We start from the raw sequence: 19945 nt of genomic DNA, 5'->3' as shown, positions 1-19945 counted from the left end.
CATGTTTTTCAGGTCCACACCTACCACGGGGGGGGGGGGGGGGGGGGAAGAGTTTTTCAGTTGGTATTTCCATTATCCTGCCCACATTTCAGCCAATCGGTGCTAGCATTTGCAGAAAATCTGGACACCCATCTCACGTGTTCAACATCTCACTCTTCCAAGCGTGGGCTGAAAAATGCCACTTTTCTCCACTATTAAATCAAAAGCTGGCTACACCCATGTGTCAGCTGTTTACCACTCTCTGTCCCCTCCCTTTGGGCAGCTGACCAGGGATAATGACCTATACCCTTGAAGTATTTGTTTTATTTAGTATTACAGAGCAGGAGAGTTGAAGGCAACAAGCAACCTAAGAATATAACCATTCCCACCCTATCTTATTACAATGAGAAAGATCAGCTTGTCTCTTTGCTTGCAGGAACACAGCAAAACCAGTCATCTCAACTCTTTGTGGCCAAGACTTTATCTGGGCTCTTTCCTGCTCTGTCTTTAGCCTAACCAGACTGGAGCCTTCCAGTTCAGACCATTCACTCCTGCTTTACCTTTGGGTGTGAACAACAAACTGCTTGGTTTTGCCTTATCTGTGTTGGCGCTGCTCCAGAGATGCCTACGTGAGATGGCCACTCTGCACAAGTGGTACCAACAGAGAAGCCAAACGTCGCAAGGAAGCATTTGAAAGTGCTGAGACATTGTCACAGCCACCCAAAGAATTGCACCAGTTGACACTGCTGGTGTTGAGCCCCAACTGCAAGCTTTGCAGGAGGATCTGGGAATGGTACACGCCCTGTGTCAAGCCTCACCCCATGATGAGACAGGCAGGCAAATGAGAAAAATAGGGCCCTGGCCCCTTCCTGTGATTAGATCATTATAATGGGTAAATATTTTCCTAGATAGAGAGCTGAGATAAGGAACTTCAGATGTCTGAAATGGAATTTGAACAAGACTCAGAAGGACTATCCCTACCTTGTAGTTCTTTGTAACATGCTTTTATCAACTGAATGCCTTCTTCCCCCAAATACCTGGGAAATTAAGTGGGAACTTGTTAATAGCTAAAGGTGAAGACATAGATCTCATGGAATAATTTTTTATTGAAGAACCATAGCTCAGTTTTAGTCAGCAGTGAGATCATTCACCAGGAAATATATAGAAGTGATTTAGAAATAGGTATCAAGGGTTAATTCCCTGACAACATTACAGCTCTACACCATTCAGTCTAAATATTTACTGAGGAGTAAAGAAAAGCATCTGAGTTGTAGAGTCCCAGAGATTGGCTTAGTGAAGTCTCTAATGAGAGCCTGTTGCAGCACAGAAAAATTATCGTGATTAGAAAAGAAAAAATTAAATCGGTGTTCTTGTGCTATAGCAAAGAATGATTAGTCATTCCTCGTTCCTTTCTCCGCCTTATTCATGATTTTTTCAACCTCTGCTATATTCTCTCCCTCGGTGTCGCAATCCCACTCTGACCTTTCTCAGAGTTTGGGGGCTTTTGCATCAGAGATGTTGGTTTACGAGCCTCCTTAGTGGCAGGTTGTCTTTGAGGAACAAGTCTGACTTAAACCTCACTTAATATCCAAGAATGTTCTCCGGTATTTGACCTCTTTGTGGCTGAAACAATATTCTTCACACAATAACCTTGGTGTTTCAAAGCTGTGACCAACACCTGTGGAGTTTCCAAACAAATGGGCTCAGCGTTCCTTGATGCACTTCTAGTTACTGATCCCATGTTTGATTGCTTTGTAATTATACTTGTAAAACATGCTATGGGGTTACACATAGGGGAAAAAAAAAATAAATCATATTTCAGAATGGTAGGGGGTTTATGGGAGCTGCAAGACAAAGAAAAACCCACCTTTCTTTCTTCATTGTTTTCCTTGGAAGCCAGCCACCAAAGTTTCCTTGTCAGTAATACAGGGGTTTGTAAATAGAACAAAGAGCTTCCTCACACCGAGGCTCATTATATAACCCCAGTGAAGTCATGGTGTGTCTTCACATGCAGTTCCCTTGAACTTTGCATCTTGCTCCTCCTGAGAACAGTCTTGCATGCCAGCTTGAACAGATGTGGTTTCCTTTAGGAAAAGTTTTCTGTTAGGGTCATTCTGACTTCCCTTTCAGAGCTTTCCAGCTTCATGTGCTCTTTGCTCAGGGGATTACTGCAGTGACCACTTGCTCCATGTGCTACTGTTAAGCTTCTCCTCACCTGCTGGCTGAGCTGAATGAATGCCGAAATCTCTGTTCTGCAGAAAACCTGACATTTCATGTTTTCCTGAATTGAACCGGAAAGTTGCCATTTCCTTTGAACCCAAATTCTGAGAAACGTCATTTCAGAAAGAGCAAAATGGCCTTACTGCAGCCTTTTGTTTGGGTGTTATTGACATGCATTCAAACGAGACTTAAGCTAGTCTAAAATGCCTCAGGTTCCAAGGGCTCCCCAATGCGCCGGGGCAGCACCCACTGTCCTGAAGACATCTAGGGGGCCATGGACTCTGCTGAGGGTGTTCTGCTGGACAGACAAAGTCAGGAAACACGGCTGGAGATGTGACACTGAGCCAGGTGGAGTTTTATCTCGCCCCACGTAAATATTCTAGAATTGTTTCCACCTCAATGCCACCAGGCCACCAATATACTCTAAGCTTATAAGTATCTAATTCTTGTTTTCTGGCCTCACTGAAAGCAAAGGCTTTTACCATATCTCACTGAAGATATAATTCAAAGAGAGTTGTAGAAGCTGATATTTCCAACATACTGAGTGCCTATCAAGTGAAAAGTGCAGCTTTAAGAAGTTTTAACTTTAATCAGGACACAAGGTTGTGCAGACCCCTATATTTAAATACCAGCACATCTGTTCTTTCAGCTTTGGTTGGTTAGAAGTTTTCAAGCAAACAAGAATAAGACATTCTATGGCTGATAAAGAGCATCAAATGAAAAAGTTCATGCTGGTTGAACTAAGCTAAGATAAGCTTGTGTGTAGGCAGCTCTGAAGCAGCAACAATATAGCAGGAAAAACAGCCCTACCCTGTGAACAAATGAGAAAAACAAAACAAAGAAAACAATGGGGGAAAAGCTGCTTCTACCTGGCCTTCATGGAAAAAAAATTAAAATTGAGAGAAAACCAAAAAACAACGGGGGGAATAAACAAAAACACACTTCAAGACTGGAATCTCATCAGAGTCAAAGTCAGTGTAACTCCCGTATCACAACAGTTCGCAGGTCTAATAGATACAAAGCTGTTCCTTCACCCGAAAACCAAACACAGAAGTCACGGAAACCCATCATGCCAATTCTGTGGCTGCTTTCCGGAGCAGAATCTCTTTAAATGTCAATGTTCCCTTTGTTCTGTTCACCCTTTATAATGAATCTATCATCTGTTTGGTAAAAGATCCAATGAAATATGTAATAAGGTTATCTCACCATCTCTGTCTATTGTAAAGCCATATCTCCTCTTCCACTCATTAATTATTGTCTTCCATTTCCTGTGTCAGGTCTAAATTAGAAAATAAAGACTCAAGACTTACGAGCTTAACAACTTACCATACATCAGCTGAGCTGTTTTAACTCTCCATGCATTCCCTCTTAGCCCATAATAAACAAAACCAGTGTGACTTTGCAGTGCGTAGGCTTGCAATCTATGCAATTTAGCTTAACTATCTTGTAGTGTCAGCTAAGCTGACAGTGATAGTTACCATGGCTAAGCTGATATTCAGTCCTCATATTGCAAGACTTTGTCTTAAAATCTTGGGAGCAGAGCTCTACCACTACATCCAGAAAAGTACAATGATTTATGTGCTGCCAAAATATGCTGAAAGAAAGAGAGAAAGAACAGAAAATAAATAAATAAATAACAGAAAGAGAAAGAAAGAAGGAGAAAAAGAAATAAAAGAAAAAAAAAGGAGGGAAGGGAAGGGACATAATTACATGATTATCAGTCAATGCCCCTTGGTTTGCAGTTTTTAAAGCAAGAACTGCTCAAACTTTGGATCAAGAAGCGAAGCAATCTATTTCTGAAGTGCAAACAGGGAAAAGTTATATGAGTCTTCTAGCAATTTCAGGCAAATATATCACAGAAGCGGCATGCTTAGGCTTTTTACTGTGCATCTGTCTGAGGTTTCCAGTAAGATTTCCCTGATATATAGTAAGAGTCAAAACTCTAATCTGTTTTAACTCTTTTTTATTGTCTCTGCAGCACTAACTTTGAAAAATGGCCTCGTCCCCAAAGAACTGCACACAGTCCGTGTAGGGAAGCTGTTAAAATAAATGCATTACATAAAAATATTGCAGGGAAACTCAGCTCTGAGGGTTTGGGAGCCACAACATACAGATATAAAACAGAACAGCAGAAGTATGAGTGGAGGTCAGAGGCAGAGAACAAGGGAAGTCCCCTGTCTGGCAGTTGTTGCACATGATCTCTGGAATCAGCAATTCCTACTCTGCCTTCTCAGGGCTGCAGTGTTTTAATAAATGGCTCTGCTTATGTTAATGTCCTTCTGCCTTCCTCCTCACTGACCTCAATGCGCATGGAGCTGATTCATAAAGTTTCTTCTTTTTCTGCATTTGAGTGCTTTCTGGAGACCTTTTTTGTACTGTTCTGCCTGCGGGATGTCTAGCTGATTTATAGAGACTCAGACCCAGCCGAGCATTGCGTTGGCCGCCCTACCTGAATATTGTATTTCCTACACACCATGTTCCTATCTCTGTCTACACAGTCTGATTTTAGATAATCTGTACGTTGTTCAAAGAAGAGAGAGTACTTTCTCCCTCCCAGAAAAGCTCCTGAGATACTCTGGAGTAAAAAGGTGCTTTTCCACTTGTCTTCCTTGCAGAGCAGTGATATTTGTCTAGACACCGATTGTGGAAACTCAGGCAAAGAATAATGTGCGGATGAGAACATGATTCAGTCGTGGAAAAAAACAGACAAATCCCAGGTTGCCTCAAAAGGTTGAATCACAAATAAGATGGCAAAAAGATCTAAGAACACAGGAGATGACAGAGGAGCTCAGCTTGGCGTTTGTCTGTTAATTCCAGCAGAATATGCAGATTCCACCCTCATGACACCACTGCATCATCTCACCTCATCAGTGCCTCATGACGCAACCCCTTTCTGTAGCGTTGAGTCAGCATCGCTGTGCGATCTCATCTTGGTCATGCAAGCTGGGAGAAAGGCTGACCGAAGAGGGAGAAAGCTGTGACCGACTTATCCAAAGGTCCCCGGGGGGATTTAAATACTCGTGGTCATTTCACAAACACTCCTCCCAGGAAATAACATGGGCTTAGAAAACTTTCATGGGTGGGACATAAAATGACACAGCACTGTGCTACAGGGGAGCTCACACAGCAGGTAGAAGGGTAATAAATATCATGGGTTGAAATGAAGGACCAAAAAATGCCTGCACTAAACTCTTGGAGCTCCAAAAGAAGTTGCAAAGAACATTTTCCCTGAAGTGACTGGTAGGACTGATTCTGCCTGCACAGCTCTGCTAGAGGCCTGGAGCTGAGAGAAGTTTTCTTACAGCATCAAACTCAGTGCAGCATAGCAAACCTCTGCTCCCTCAGCCAACAAAAGCTGTTCCCTATTTTGACCAAAACATTGAAAGAATCTAAAAACTCTTGCAAGAGTCCACTTCCAAGAGGCGACGTGAAGAGTAGCTTTATGCTAGAAGAAACCCAGCCACGCACAGATTAAAATACTGGGCCACTAGCCCTGAGTCTGATCTTAGACAATCCCTGAGGCTTAAACACGAGTCTAAAAATGCACCATGGCGCACCGAGCTGTGCAGTTCTGTAATACCACAGTCAGAGTAAGAGCTCTTCCTGGAAGCACCAGTTCCAAATACCTGATCCCAGTCAGAGGCCAGGTGCTTCTCGTCGTATTTGCACATACTAGTCCCTTTTGTTGGGGGATTTAGGTCACAAGAGCGTAGGAAAGGCAGCTCTGAATCACCTGGCTTTTGCACGTGTTGCCTACACATTGTGCAAAGGTTTCTGAACTCAGCCTCCTTTCAAGACACACCCTTTGTTTGTTACTTTCTCTTAGGGCTTTTTCGCAACCCCATCCACTGCCAACATAAACAAGGTTTCAACATCTTCCTCCAATCTGTCTTGCTCCGCTCTGCTCTAAATGTCAACCAGCAACATAGCGCTGCTCACTTGCTTAATTGGGCAAAATACTTGCCATTGCAACCCTGCGCCGTGACTCCCTCCGGGAGAAAGTTTCTTGGGAATTACAAATGACAGGACCTGCAATTCCGTGTTAGTCACATTGCTACCAGATACCAAGAGCCTTGCGCAGGTAGGACTGTGGCTGGCACTGCTGAGCAGCTGTCAAACCTCTGCAGCACACTGGGGAAGGCGAGGAAGAGAAATGGTGAAGGACTGCGATGGCTGGTAGTTGTTTCTGCAGTTGCAGTGCTTTCTACTTCTACTTGCACCCTGTGCATCAAGTGCAGGGGAGACAAAATGCTGCCATCTGAAAGCATCAGCTCAGCTGGCATGAAACAAACTGTGGGACGTGCTTCCATTCCTAATAACCGGGATAACTGGGGTAGGTGCCCTCTCACTCAAGGGACTCGGCGGGTTGGACCTGATGATCTCTTGAGGTCCCTTCCCAATCTCTACAATTCTGTGATTCTGTGTGACTCCACAATAAATGCTCTTTGACCATTGTCTGCAAGCAGCTAGGAGACACAGCCACCACAGAGACCTTTTCGTTCCCAAGTATTGTCCACAGCAGCAAGCAGACATAATGCACTGAACAGGGCACATCTAGCAAGCCCAGGAGGATGGGGGGTTGTGCTGTGCCTACACTTGGCCACTCGACGCGGCCCGTGGAGCTAAAAGATTAGCACGGCTGCCCCAGGACTCCCTGCGCACGGTGTTTAATGTATGTTTGCATCTGTCCACGTTTTTGGCAGGGCCTGCTGCTTGTCTCAGAGGGAGCTATCCTGTGCGTGGGCTGGGACAACATCCTGTTATGCTCGCAGGCGACAGGCACACACCATGCCGGACTGTCATCAGCCTCCTGAGCCTCTGCCCAGCCCGAAGCCCGTCTGTGGGCGGTGCTGCTCACCGGCTGAAGGCGGTTGCTTTTATCAGCAACCTTGATCACGGGGATTTTCTCTTATTCCATGCTCTAGCTTCCTCCAGCCTTGGATTTGCATAAAATCCTGGGTTAAGACTAGTCTGATCCCAGGATGAGAACGTTGCATCATGCCCAGCAAACCATCCCGAACTGGCACTCGACTGGGTGTAACTGCACTGGAAACAAAACCGTGCAGGGACAACTTGAGTTTTCCTTAGAAATAGGAGGTGCTTGCTTTGTAGATCAGACCTCTGCACGCCGTACCGGATTGTGGCGGCAACTCCCAGCCAAGTCTCTATTTGTTTGCAGCCCGTGTTGCCACAGCAGCCAGGTGCTTTCCATGTTCAGTCCCCGGTGCTGCAGTGAGAACCATGTCCAGCCTCCAGGGGCTGCCACCAGCTACTGAATAATACGAACATGCTGACCTTGGTGATAGAAGGCAGCATCTTGCTTTCTCTATGTGCTCCCTAGCCAGCAGCAGCTGCAGAGAAACAGAGAAGTCCCATGGCGTAGCTAAAAGTATGAATTCAAGTCTTGTCGGACATGCTGGTGGATACTCCTGGTTGCAAAAGGTATCATTCAGACCAAGGAGTTAAAGATAACAGGTTGCAATAGTAGCCATGATACTTTCTGAGGGGTTGTGCTCTACAGGAAGGTGTCTGATGGGCTTTTCTAGGTCCTACTTTGCTAAGCCCAAATACATGTTTATGGAGGTGGGGGTGATCATCCAGGTAGTGTTCACAACTCTCAGGTGTAGAAACCACCCTTTACCCTGCTCACCTTTCCATTGCCACCGTATGGCGAGAATATGGCTCAAGCTTTTTCCTTGCTAAGTGCCAGATTCAGCTGCTGCAAGCTGCTTTGACAAAGCATGGACACGGATGGACTATCAGAGGATGTAACATCAACATGAGGTTGTGAATGACACTGGGCTACAGACTGCCCCACGGCCTCAAATCCCTCAAAGCAGTGCTGATCTACTCGTAATACCTATATTATCTTGCTGTAATATAAAAAGATATACTTCCTGCTAAAAATGGCATGCTCCCCTTGCCAGCTAGACGCAATCTAGATCTGTCTTTGTCATTACAGTATCCAGTACCTGGCAAGCCAACAGCTGACAAACTCTGAAACTGAAGACAGAAATATGACAAGTGGAATGGTGCTGGTTGGATCAGAGGTGCTTGTACACACAGGGAAATCACCCATCCACTGCCACAAGCCATCCTGCAGCTCACAGCTGGACCAAAGGGATCCTTGGCCTTTCACTCACTGCTGTCATTGCCTGGAAATGTTGTTTTTTCAGACATTGTAGTATACTCAGGCTCAGCCAAGATGTCACTTCATGAAACCGAGTGTGCAGTTATATTGGTGGGAGAAAACTCCAGTGCTTTGTGTCAGCAGTGCTCAAAAACCAAGAGCTCCTGCACCCAAGAAATAAAATACCCCATCCTTTGCCCAGTTACAAGCAATGCATCAGCTCTGTCTCATGCCAAAATATCCATTCCCCAACACCACAGTGACCAAAACAAAAGGAAAGAAGTCTGCAGATTGCAGTCTTAAACCAGAAATGAGATTGAAATTGTGATTGCAAACACCGTAGGAGCTTTCCCACCTTGCTGCTGAGATTACTTATTTATTTGTATGTGATTGCAGTAAAGATTTTACTCGATTGAGAAGTTTTCTGTTTGGGGATGTTTTTGTCCTGATGATGATACTGGATCATGCCAGACCTCCACCTGCGCATCTCACTTGCACAGCTGCAGCCCCACCTTTCTCCAAAGAAACACCGAGAGCATTCCTCCTTGTAGAGGAAGAGAGTGAGCTCTTTGCCCAGAACAACAGAGGAGCCTGCCTTCCTGGTAGCGAAAGCCTTTTCATATAAACACCCAGAAAAGAAGACAAGTTGGTGACAACTCGTGCTTGTACCACCAAGCAAATGAAGCAAGCTAAGAAAAGAGTTTAATGGCTAGTGTGAAGGAAGTGTATGATAATTAAAAAAAAAAAAAAAAAAAAGAATATTTATCAGTGCATTCCCTCTGAGAACCAGGTTAACTGTAGTTAAACTTTTCTAGCCCCATTTAAAAAGTATTCTACGTTTAGGTAAATGAAGTCAGAGATTTTTCAGTTGGCGCAAATACACGGCAAAGCAAAGACTCCCATCTCTCACTACTTACTTCATTCTCCTAGATGCCAACCTTCCTTCTCCAGGAGGACAAAAAGAGAAGTTGGCTCTAGAAAATATAGCCAGTGTTTACATTTTATTGATCTATGGACATTGCCGTTGGCCTCAACATGACAACAGCGCAGCAAAGAGAGCCTTTCATTTGCCTGTGCTTGGCAGAAAGTGCCTTTCTTTGGTTACTCAGCTGAAGTTGACAAGTTGCCCAGTATTTTTATTATCAGTTTGTCAGCTCTATCTCACTACTGCCCTCTTAATTTATTATTTTGCATTTCAAAATCACAGGTGTGACTCATTGCGCAGCCAGAGGTTATAATGAAGTGTCCCACTCATATTTTAGCTCACCCTTTGTTCAAGACAATGCGGATTGCAGAAGGTTTCTGAGGAGGTAAGAGGATTGCAAAAGAGACGAAGACTCTTCTTTTATCTAACCAACGTGTGGGCAGTGAAACTACCTGATATGAAACCGGCTGGGTGCAAAGGTGGGCACAGAGGTTCATTTGTCATTATTGTGAGGGCTGAGACTCAGAAGATAGAGCAGCTGTAACTGAAGATAGGCAACCAAACACAAATCACCTCACCTTGAGGATGAGGCCAGCAAGGGAATCCTAGGATAATACACACCTCTCAGGATTGCCTCTACTCTTTAGTTTCCAACAGGACAGAAGATGAAAACCAAGCAGACAGTCACTTTTCAATTAGCAAGTCTTATCATCCGCGTCCTATGATTTAAATCAAGAAGTGACTTTAAACACAAGATTTTGAACTATTTGTTCTGCCAGCATTGTGCAATTAAGCATCTTGTTGCATTAGAGTTTTTGAAATATGAAAATATGTTTTGTAGCATAAAATGACGCAGCCATCTTCTATGGTGCTGGCAGAAGAGAAGATGGAGCACGTGGAAAGAGCATCTTGCTATTGACTCTGAAAAATGTTGTGGAAATCATGGTATGAATCAAGAGATTGTCTATATGAAAAATTGGTGGGAATGCTTCCTGTTATCATGTTCCTGTTACCTGTTCCTCTGCTTAGCTCATGCTAAGAGAAGAGACCCTTTTATCCCAGAAGAGTCGTCTCCAAACCCAGAACTATTCTGAATTAATTTGCTCTTTTAATTGGCTTCTGAATGGAGCTGGCCTCCACAGAAGAGATGCTGGTTTCACCCTACGTGCATGCAAACCGCACGAACTTGAGAAGGCACAACCACAATTTGTTCATAACAGTGAGCTTCCAAAGTCACCCTCCACAGTGTCCTGGCAAGTCTTATCGCCCTTGCCAGGGGACAAGATGCATGTCCTGTTGCCAGAGTACCCGGAGCAGTGACAAGCAGGGGCAGAGCTGTTAGCAACATTCGGTTTCTTTAAGGCTGCAACACGGAGCACGCAGTCTGCTCTGTCTCACTAGAGGGGAAAACTGTGACTCAAAGGCTGTCCAGTGGCAACAGGGAAAACTACACCAAGAGCACTTGTTCAGCTCTGCCATATCCAATTTCTGTCAAGTATAGAATAATAGCTATCCAGCGAGCTGGGACATGTTCTACCAGCATCAATAGAGTTGTGCTTCAGAGCATCCCTCGAGGTAGCAGAGAATTATCCCTATTTTATAAATGAGGTAACTCAGGTACAGGGATTAAAGCCAAAATGTTCCAACCTGGCTGCCTACTGCTAGGTACCTACACCCATATTTACGCAACTTATGTGGCCTGATTTTCACAAGGGCAGGGCAATGAAAATTTTGGCCTGAGGGATTTGTTCACACACAGTTTACTGGTAACAACGCCCAGGATGGAAGGCTGGTCTCTGCTACCTGTCTTACTCCTTAACCACTAAAAACATCCTTTCTGCCACTAGCCAGCAGCTGGCAAAAATCCCTGCTGTCCCCATTCACCATGCAGGAGCTCAGAATGAGCAATGCAGACTCGCTGCCTACATACTCACAACGAGAGACTTGGAAAGAGCAGCAGCAGGAGTAAATTCTTGCGATTTCTTTGCTCCCCTCTCTGCTCTTTGGACCTTGAGCAACTTTGCTTGCAGTGCTTAGCTAAACCAGCATGTCTGGTGTGCAAACTTCTGTTCTGTCCCACGTGCCATCTTCCTCTTCTCCTCCCCATGCATCACGTCCTTGTCAAGGCACCTGTAGTGCCACAGCACAGGTCCAGTGCAGAACCAGTTACACAGAGCAGTAGGAAAAGGGGAAATCCAGCCACATGAACTTCTGAACTGCTCACGCACAAAAGCACCAACAGCAGTGAGCTGATCCCCGTGTCTCATCACCTTCCTCTTGCAGTCTCTTTCTGGGCTTTAACTGAGCTTCAAAACGTGCTGTGGTTTATGGGGAAATCTTAAGTAGTAAGAAAATTTAGGAAAAATATTTCACTGCACCAACAACCAGCAAAGCCCAGGAGGCAGAACACTTGCTGGCTATAAGGGAGCCCTGCAAGTGCCCCTGCTAAAATCAACCCTGCTAGGGGCTAATGGGGTGCTTGTCTTATCTCGTTAAATAGCCTTGCTGTCTTGAGAAGTGCACTTAAAAAAAATAGCACTGGTGGTTGGTTGCTACAGGAGGAAAGGAGGACAGAGGATTTCAACCATCTCTGGGGAACAATTGCTGGCCAGGTCACCTCAAGCCTGACCTGCAACACCAAGTCCTTGCTACAAACCAGCTGCTGTCCGCCCTCGTGCCCTATTTCATCTGCCACCTCTTCTTCCCCCTCCCTGAGGTTGTGCCCTGTGCACAGGGCTCCCGCTCGGCTGCTCTGTAGCATCCTCCCAGCCAGAGGGAGGACGGGTGAGAGGAGGCGACAACCTCCAGCAAAGGTTAAGGCTGCAAAAGAAGGAAGTGTCAGCTCAATCAGGTCAGCTCAGTCAGCCGACTGCTGCTGTAATCCCTCTGCCCTGGGTCTCCTGCATTGCTCTTCCAGCGCACTGGAGGCTGCCACACAAGCAGGACCCCATTCACCCTGTTTCCATGGTGCTGCCAGCCCGCAGCCCCCAGGGAGAAGGGGTGAGGAGGAAGCAGCTGATGACAGGAACCTCCCAGAGCTGTTTCGAGCCCAACTCTTTGCAATGCTTGTTGCTATAAACTGCTTCTCTGTATTTTGGGAACGTGGACTTTGAGAGAGCCCTCACTTGAGAGCAACCTGAAGTTCAGAAATTGGGCTCAGCACCCTCTGGTTTCTTCAGAAGAAGGCTGAGAGCTGGATCTGAACCAACTCCTGCACTCCAGCTCAACTCCACATTCCCAGTGGGCCCAGAAATACTGAGAAACGGGTCATGAAATGGCAGCAACCGAGTCCCTCCGGCCTGCTAGCCACCAGGAGGAAGCCAGCAGAGCACATGCCTCCTATCTGATAAAAGCCGGTGCTGCACTTCATGCGGCAGCCAGTGCATTATTCCACAGTGAAAACAAACCCTATTCTTCTCTGCCAGATAAACACACTTGATCCTATAAAGAGCAGCATTTCTGACTATTCAGCAGCAGCCAAACTCACGATGGGAAAAATAACAGGTGTTTGTCAGGCACTCCTTGTTTATTCACAGTGCTTAAAATAATTGCTTAAAAAAATCCAACAGAGATTTAATTTTCTATGCTCCCACATTTAAAAAAAAAAAAAAAAAAAAAAAAAAAACACTAAGCTTGGCTCATGGTAGTTGAAGGCAATTCATTATGAAAGAGGTGTTCTTTCTGTTGTGGTAGCAAAGAAACCTGCTTATGAAAGCTCCAGAGGAGCAGAATAGCAGAGCAAATTCCTGTCTAGAACCAACACCTCCCTGTGCTTTTCATCGAGCTCTCCAGGTGGAAGCTTTCGTTATCAAAACGTGTAATTTCACTGTCAAAACGGGGCAGAGCGGGGATTAAGCTCCGCCAGTCAGTGTCTTTCACTGCCCATCTCCGTCACTGCCTTTTATAACACAGCGATAGCCTTGGGCTGGCGTGTGCCCTTCCCTCTTGTTCTGATGGTGGAGCGGGAGGAAAAGCGCGCTGCCCCAGGGAAGAACGCGTGCATCAGAGGCACAAAGTGTGCTTCAGCCTCTGCTTGCTTCTCCGGGAAGCAATTGGCAATGTATCCTGATCAATAGACTGCTCTCCAATGAGGCAGGCTGACACACGGTGTAGGAGAATGAGAAGAGAGACTCCATGTCTCCATCCTCTCTGCCTGTGCCACGCTTACAGCACGGATAGGGGACATCCTGAGCCCCTTGGGGTGCTCCATACCAGGGGTGAGGGGACACTCAGCGCCTAACAAAGCTGCGTGGCATCTCAGTGCATGGCTGCTGCAGGGGTTCGGTCCTAAGAGACCTCATGGTAACAAACAGACCACTGGTAAAAGGATATAGCAGATTGAGCACCATCCCTGAGAACTACGAGCTGTCAGGACGAGTCACAGAAACCTGGTAGGGAAGTTGGAGGAAGAAGAGTCCACCCAGGAGCACCCCAGTGCTGCTGCTGCTCCTGGTGGCCCCCAGGCTGCTGGCAGAGGCACGGGGGGGTGCAGCCACTGCTCACCCCCTTGTCTCCAAGGTGGGGCCCAGACCCCTGGAGCAGCGAGCCCCATGCTGGAATAAACAGCCACATTTTTGTCTTTGCTGTTTCCACGAAGGTGCAGGAGAGGCCACTGAAGTCAGCCCTTCCCCATGAGGGGCTCATTTATCTCCAAGCAGCGGCCACAAGAAGCAGGCCGGACTGCGGCCTGCGCAGACAAGGGGCAAAGCAGGGACACGGTGACAATCTGCATTACAGCTGAGGCTGGATTGTCACAGTACCATCAGGCTGGTCACACTCAGCAGCCTCCAGCCCAAGCAAAAAAGGCAGATGAAAGCCAGAAAGAGAAACGGAGGCACAGGGGAGAGCGCTGACTTCCCTGAGGTCACACAGCAGCGGCTCGGCGAGCGCCCGCAGCCCCATGCCCTGCTGCCACAGGGCTCCTCATGGAGCAGTTCAGATGATGGGCATTTCCACCAGCAGAGAGAAGATGAAAGAAGGCTGGCTGCAGCCTGCGTAAAGGCGAGATGAAAGGGGCTTGGAGGCCAGAGGAGCAAAGAAAAGGGACTGACTGTGAGAGCAAAGCCGGTGCATGAAGGGCAGCAGCAACCACGGTGCGAAGAGCGGCTCCGGCGTCAGACACAAAGCAGCAGCAAAGGCACGGCTCGGAGAGGGCAGCCAGCACAATCAAGCCTATCCTGAGCCCAACCAGACTGCAGATGTCTGCGCAACAAAAGAGCGAGCGCTTCTTTTGTTGGAGGCCTGCAGGGCAAGGCAAGGCTTTACGCACACAGATGAAGTACAGCCAAGTCCCGTGTAGCTGGTGTGATGACCTGAGCAGAGAGTCAAGGAAGAAAGGCAAAGGAATGGAGACATAAAGCTTGTCTCTCTGCTTAGCCTCTAAGCCTTTCCCTCTTTGCTCACACCCCTCAGGCACCAAAACCCATGAAGTTATCCAAAACCTGCACAAGCCAGTGGCATTTCCAAGTCACCCCTTGCCTTCCCCATCCACCCACGAGCTGCATGCCCCCAAAGCAGATGGATGCACACATGAATATCCTTTGTAGGGCAGGCTGCTGGGAGCCCCGTGCCACGTCTCACCCCGGCTGCTGCAGCACTGGTGACGCAGCGCTTCCCCTGCTCACCAGAGCCCCGCTCCAGCCCTGGGGACCGCAGCAACAAGCCCGGCACAATAATGGTGTGGCTCAGCAGCAGGGATTTATGAGCAGGCAAAGAAAATGAGAATTATAGGTGTCCGGTCTCTATGACAGAACCACCATATATTTCCTCTAACAAAGCGTGTGACAACAGCTCCATAAATTCACATAGTAACAGAAGCGAGCGCCAGCTCGTCATCGCAGCTATTTAAGGAGCCAAGTAGCACTCTGTACTTATTGCAGAAGTTCACAGTTAGTTAAAAATAAACATAAAAAAGTCACTTTTAGACCCTGGCTGAGTAAGGCTTTTTGCTCAAGATGCCCAGCATTACCTCCCATCTCTTTTCCTTTTATGCCTAGACAAGCTCTCCTTTGCGGCATTTGGTGCTAGGCACTGCCAGATGCCTACCAAAGTAGCTTAGCTTGGGATGTGCCATAATCGATTGTAAAACTTCGCAGTGAGAATGAAATACTAGATCCTTCTCATTTACCAGCAATGCTGAAATGTGCTTTAAAAGTTATTTAGCTATGACCCATTAAATATCTAAGGAGAGCTTTACTGCTATGTAATTGCTAAAGAAAATAACCCCAATGTCCACCACATGCTGAATTTGTTTTATTTAATGCTGTCTCATGATTAGATTATTTGCAGTACCTGTCAGTTAATGTGCTGTTTTCATTGCTAATTTAACACTTCTTCCTAAAGGGAGAAGGGGGAGAGGGTGAAAACACCTCTTCACAGTGAGCTGCAAATCAAAAAATAGCTGCATGCTTCGTTGTCACTTCTGCTACTCTCCTTTCTGACGTATAAAGAGAAGCTCACTTTATAGAGACAAAATCACCTTTCAAACATGAGAAATATTAAGTTTCTCTGGATCCTGTGGCTTTTCTTTGTTCTTGAAGCTTTGGGCAAGCTTTAGAAGAATGATCTCAGCTAGTACAAAAACTTGGAACTTCCTTAGCTTAAAGCTTAACTTCAGCACCAATTGGAATACAGTTTTCCTATAGGAAAAATTTGTCTTTTCAGTGAAAATTTTGAAAGATAAGAAATGGAAATTAGGGCTTGCTCTCTGTGGAGCTAGAGCACCAGAGAGCTTAGTCCCATTTTGCTCCCAGAGCCCTGCTCAGACTTCATTTCCCATGCGGCTCTTCCACTCCTGACCATTATTCCCCTTCTTTTGGGGAGCCTTTCCTGGCCTCAGGGCAGTGAGTGAGGGACCAAGCCCTTCGAGGGTGCTGAGGACTTGAGGCCTTTGAACTAAAATTTTGCTGAGGCACATCCTGTGACATTTTCCCAGGGTCGAAATTATGCAGATAGCAGAAGAGAGAGGCGATTCTTGTTTGGTTGGTTCAGTAAGTAGTTGGTGTTTTGTACAGAAATGACGTAACTTTGGAGGAAAAAAAAAAATAAGGTTAGTCAAGAGCCAGGTTAAAAGAAGAGTGTTTAATGGAAAAATTTCAGCCAGCCCCACTAAGATCCCTTCTTTATCTCAAGGTTTGGAAGAGCTGCTGCTCTTTCTGTAGCGCCTGGTGTCACATTGCACGGCTCCCCCAAAGGCAGCAGATTGTTTATGCATTAGTTCTTTTGCATAATACCAGCAGCTATAGTGGATTCTTTTTACACACATTGTTCATGGCTAACAAACTCAGGAAGGAAATTTACAGTCCTGAATCGCAAGCAAGGTCTGTGAGGCGTCCCTGACAGGGCTGCGCTGCTGAACTTTGCAGTGACTCACGCGGCACAGGAAACATTTGCTCAGCACAGCCCCATCTCCCCTCCATCCCCTTTTTGCTTGAAGTGCAGGGTTTAAAAGCAGGTCCCAGAAGTTTCTTTTAATTTTGCTTTTGGGGTCTTTTTAAATTGTTTTTCTCAGAGCGTTTCGCTGCTTTCTGCATAAAGAGAGGTTATTTACTAGCGATAAGCAGTGTTAAATGGACAAAGTGCTTGGGCAGAAAGCCTTGGGAAGGGGAATGCCAGCTTTTATGGCAGAGAATCTGCTGTTCTTGGTTGGATGCTACTGTACCAGCTAAGCTAAATTAAATGCTGTTGTTCTCTACCTCTGTTCCCACCTGGGAGGCTAAATAATGCATATGCACAATTGAAGGGCTGTGCGCGAGGGTGCAGCAAGCACAGAGAACAGAGGAAGATTGACATAAAAGACCACCAGGACCCAGGTTTTATGCAGAGGAGGGTTCAGCAGAGCACCTGTGACATTATTGTATTTCTATCTGCCAGCAGCTCTCAGTGTTCAGCAAGTTTACTCCGCCTCACTCCTCCCGCAACCAACATGTAACGAAACCAATTAAAATACTTGTTAAAGTAAATAAATAAATAAAGGCACTGCAGAAGATCTGGCTGTTCAAAGCCTAGCAGCTTTTACTTGTGCATTTTTGTCTCCTCATTAATCTGTTTATGAAAGGGTTTTGATTAGTTCCATATATTCAACTTCTGAAGTTAATACCTTAGCGGTCTAAGGTGTTTATACCAAAGCTAACACTGAGTTTTCTCTCAGCTGCAATAAACATGTAAATCTGAACTGATTCATGCATGCAAAGCAAGTTCTAAAATTGAGGTCAAAAACGTTTTTCAAATGATGGTTACAACCCTATGGTAAGAAATGGCTCGGGACACCTGTTAGCTTATTCTGACCAGGGAGACTTCATACATCCCTGTATTTGTGTACGCCTGTTTGTCTGCTACACTGACTCACACCTTTTTAATTATTATTCTATAAGATAATTAAAAACACGCAGCAGCTCCAAAGTTCTGTTAAGCTGTTAACTCAAACCCATAACCCAACCCCTATCTGATGCGATCCTAATCTGCACATACACGATCCCAATCTGATTACCACTACGTGCTCCTCTCTACGTGTTCCAGCACAGCTAAACCTTGTCTTAAAGGAGACTCCCACCCCTATCAGCACTAAAGCATGTGCTGAGCCTCATTCCCATGACCGGGGTGGGATGGTTTGCATGCAGACAGTTAAGTGCACGTATAAATATTTACAGAGTTTGAGACATGGTCTGACTAATTAGGTTTCCATAGCAATTAGCCCAATATCTTGATTAGGACCTGAGGCTGCTTCTATTACAATAAAAATATAATAATATAAACCTCATTATATTGAGATGATGAAACCAGAACGCTCTTACAAGGAAAGAATAAATGTCGGTTCAGCAGCAGGCAACGGACTTAGCAGGGACACCAGAATAAAGCAAATAAAACTGACATTCTGCGGGGTGAGAACGCTCTGCATCTAAACACATGGATTTAAGAGGAGAGGAGGAATTAGACATCTGCTAAGAGCAGCCATTGCATTGCTGTTCATGGATTTTAAGCCTGGTTTTTGCTGTTGTTTTTTTCCCCAGTATTCTTCGAAAAAGGGTGTTTGCTCACTTGATAGAGAAGTGCCTACAGCTTTACATTTATCTCAGAAATTTGCGGGGTTTTACCAAAGCTCAAATTCAATATTATTAGAGAACTCTCACTGAAAGTGGAAAACACAGGGTCAGCGGAGCAATAACTCCTTCCCTGAGAGCGCATTTCATGTCTCAACAGTTGCAAATGTTGTACATATTAATTATCATGAGCAGCAACCCATGAAGAGATTACATCCGCATAGCAGTTGTGCTTGTGCCGTAGGTCTGCCGCAGCCACCACCGGGGAGGGCAGCACTGCCGACTGCCAGGGACTGACAGACCACATGCACACTGGATGGACAGATGTACAGAAAGCTGTAAAACCACCCAGCCTTGTCTTCCCTGAAGTCGATAGGAGGGCAGGCACTAACCCTGTGAAGTGCCAGCGACAAACTCCTGCTTTACAGATACTGACACTGCTTCCCAGCCTCCATCCAGAGTCACACTGATGCTGAAAACGCTTTGCCTTGTTTTGCTGTTTGGACACCATCATTGTTCTCTCAACATCTTAAGTTTTCTTTCCCCCTTCCCTCCCACAAACCTTCACAATTCAAATTAAAACTGTGTTATAACCTCAGAGCCTGGATTTTCTGTTTTAAAAAGAAGATACTGCAGAGCATTGCTAGATCCACAGCAAATCTAGATTAAGCAAAATGGGAGCTCATTAGCCTTCATGGACAGGCATTTAAAGTACTTAAGAGGGGACATAGAGCGCTGCCCTTTACATTTACTTTGGCACTAATATCAGATTAAAAAGCAAAAGGTTATTAAGTAAAGGTAATTGTCTGTTTTGTAGAGGGAATCTTTCTGAGGCACTGCCTGAGGCACTTAACTTTAAGAAGGTTAATTGTCTCATGGTGGAAGTCAAGCTATTACTGTTATTATGGACAGTTAGGAAAAATTCAGCCTGACATCCAAAGTCCAATAACAAGCCTCAAAAATGGAGCTGATTGGCTGATAGCCACAGGTCCATAATTAGAAAAATTGGCATTAGGAAAACAAAGCTGAGCCAGTGGTGAGCCCTGTCTGTGCAGATGTGGTACAGCAGCTCAGAGCAGCACGATGCTGCTGGGGTGGCTGGTTGGGAGCTGAGCTTCGGAAAAGCCCTTGAGCTGGGTGAGCAGAAAGCTCTACCAAGCCTGGGTTTAACTCTGAAAACATGCTGAGAGGCAAGACAGTTTTCTTCCGTACCTGTCTTCAGGACAGGTGGGAAAAACTGAGCATTTAGGCATGTAAAAAATACCAAAACATTCCTACATAGAGCTCTGGCTCAGACTTGCACGCTGCTGGCATAAAGCTCAGCAGGAAGCCCATTGCAAACCACTCCAGGAGCAGTTTCCCTCCGTTTGCAAATATTTGATTTTGGTAGGGAGGCTTGAATAACAGAAATCCCTCTCCTGGGCATCAAAGTGCTGGCTCAGCAGCTTTCTACCCCATCTCCCTGGGGAGCCCATCGCATCCAGCCCTAAAGGAGACGTTTGGTTTACAGCCTAGCATTTCCATCTGACTTTTAACCCCAGGCTAGGGATCCCTCCTCAGGCACAGGAAAGCCTTTTCCTCTGTGAACCCACCTCTCTGTGCTACTCAAAGCCTTCCCTTGCTCGGCTTCCAGCTCTCTGGGCTGAAGCAGGC

At 45.9% G+C, this 19945-nt stretch overlaps 1 protein-coding gene across 8 annotated transcripts in view; it reads right to left on the bottom strand.

The window, feature by feature from the left end:
- LPP (LIM domain containing preferred translocation partner in lipoma) overlaps window positions 1–19945 on the bottom strand; it is a 381390-nt gene that overhangs the window by 338544 nt on the left and 22901 nt on the right. The window contains exon 1 of one of the 8 annotated variants that reach the window (XM_072042609.1): window positions 19885–19906. The exons of the other annotated variants lie outside the window; for them this stretch is intronic. The gene's annotated coding sequence lies outside the window, so the exon portion shown is untranslated. Of the gene's footprint in view, window positions 1–19884; window positions 19907–19945 lie in introns of those variants that run through there. 8 annotated transcript variants of the gene reach the window in all.

This window comes from Anas platyrhynchos, chromosome 9 (assembly GCF_047663525.1).
Source record: "Anas platyrhynchos isolate ZD024472 breed Pekin duck chromosome 9, IASCAAS_PekinDuck_T2T, whole genome shotgun sequence".
In the NCBI taxonomy this organism is placed as follows: Eukaryota; Metazoa; Chordata; class Aves; order Anseriformes; family Anatidae; genus Anas; species Anas platyrhynchos.
Note: the sequence above shows the minus strand (reverse complement) of the source record. Positions and strands in the feature narration are given on the sequence as shown.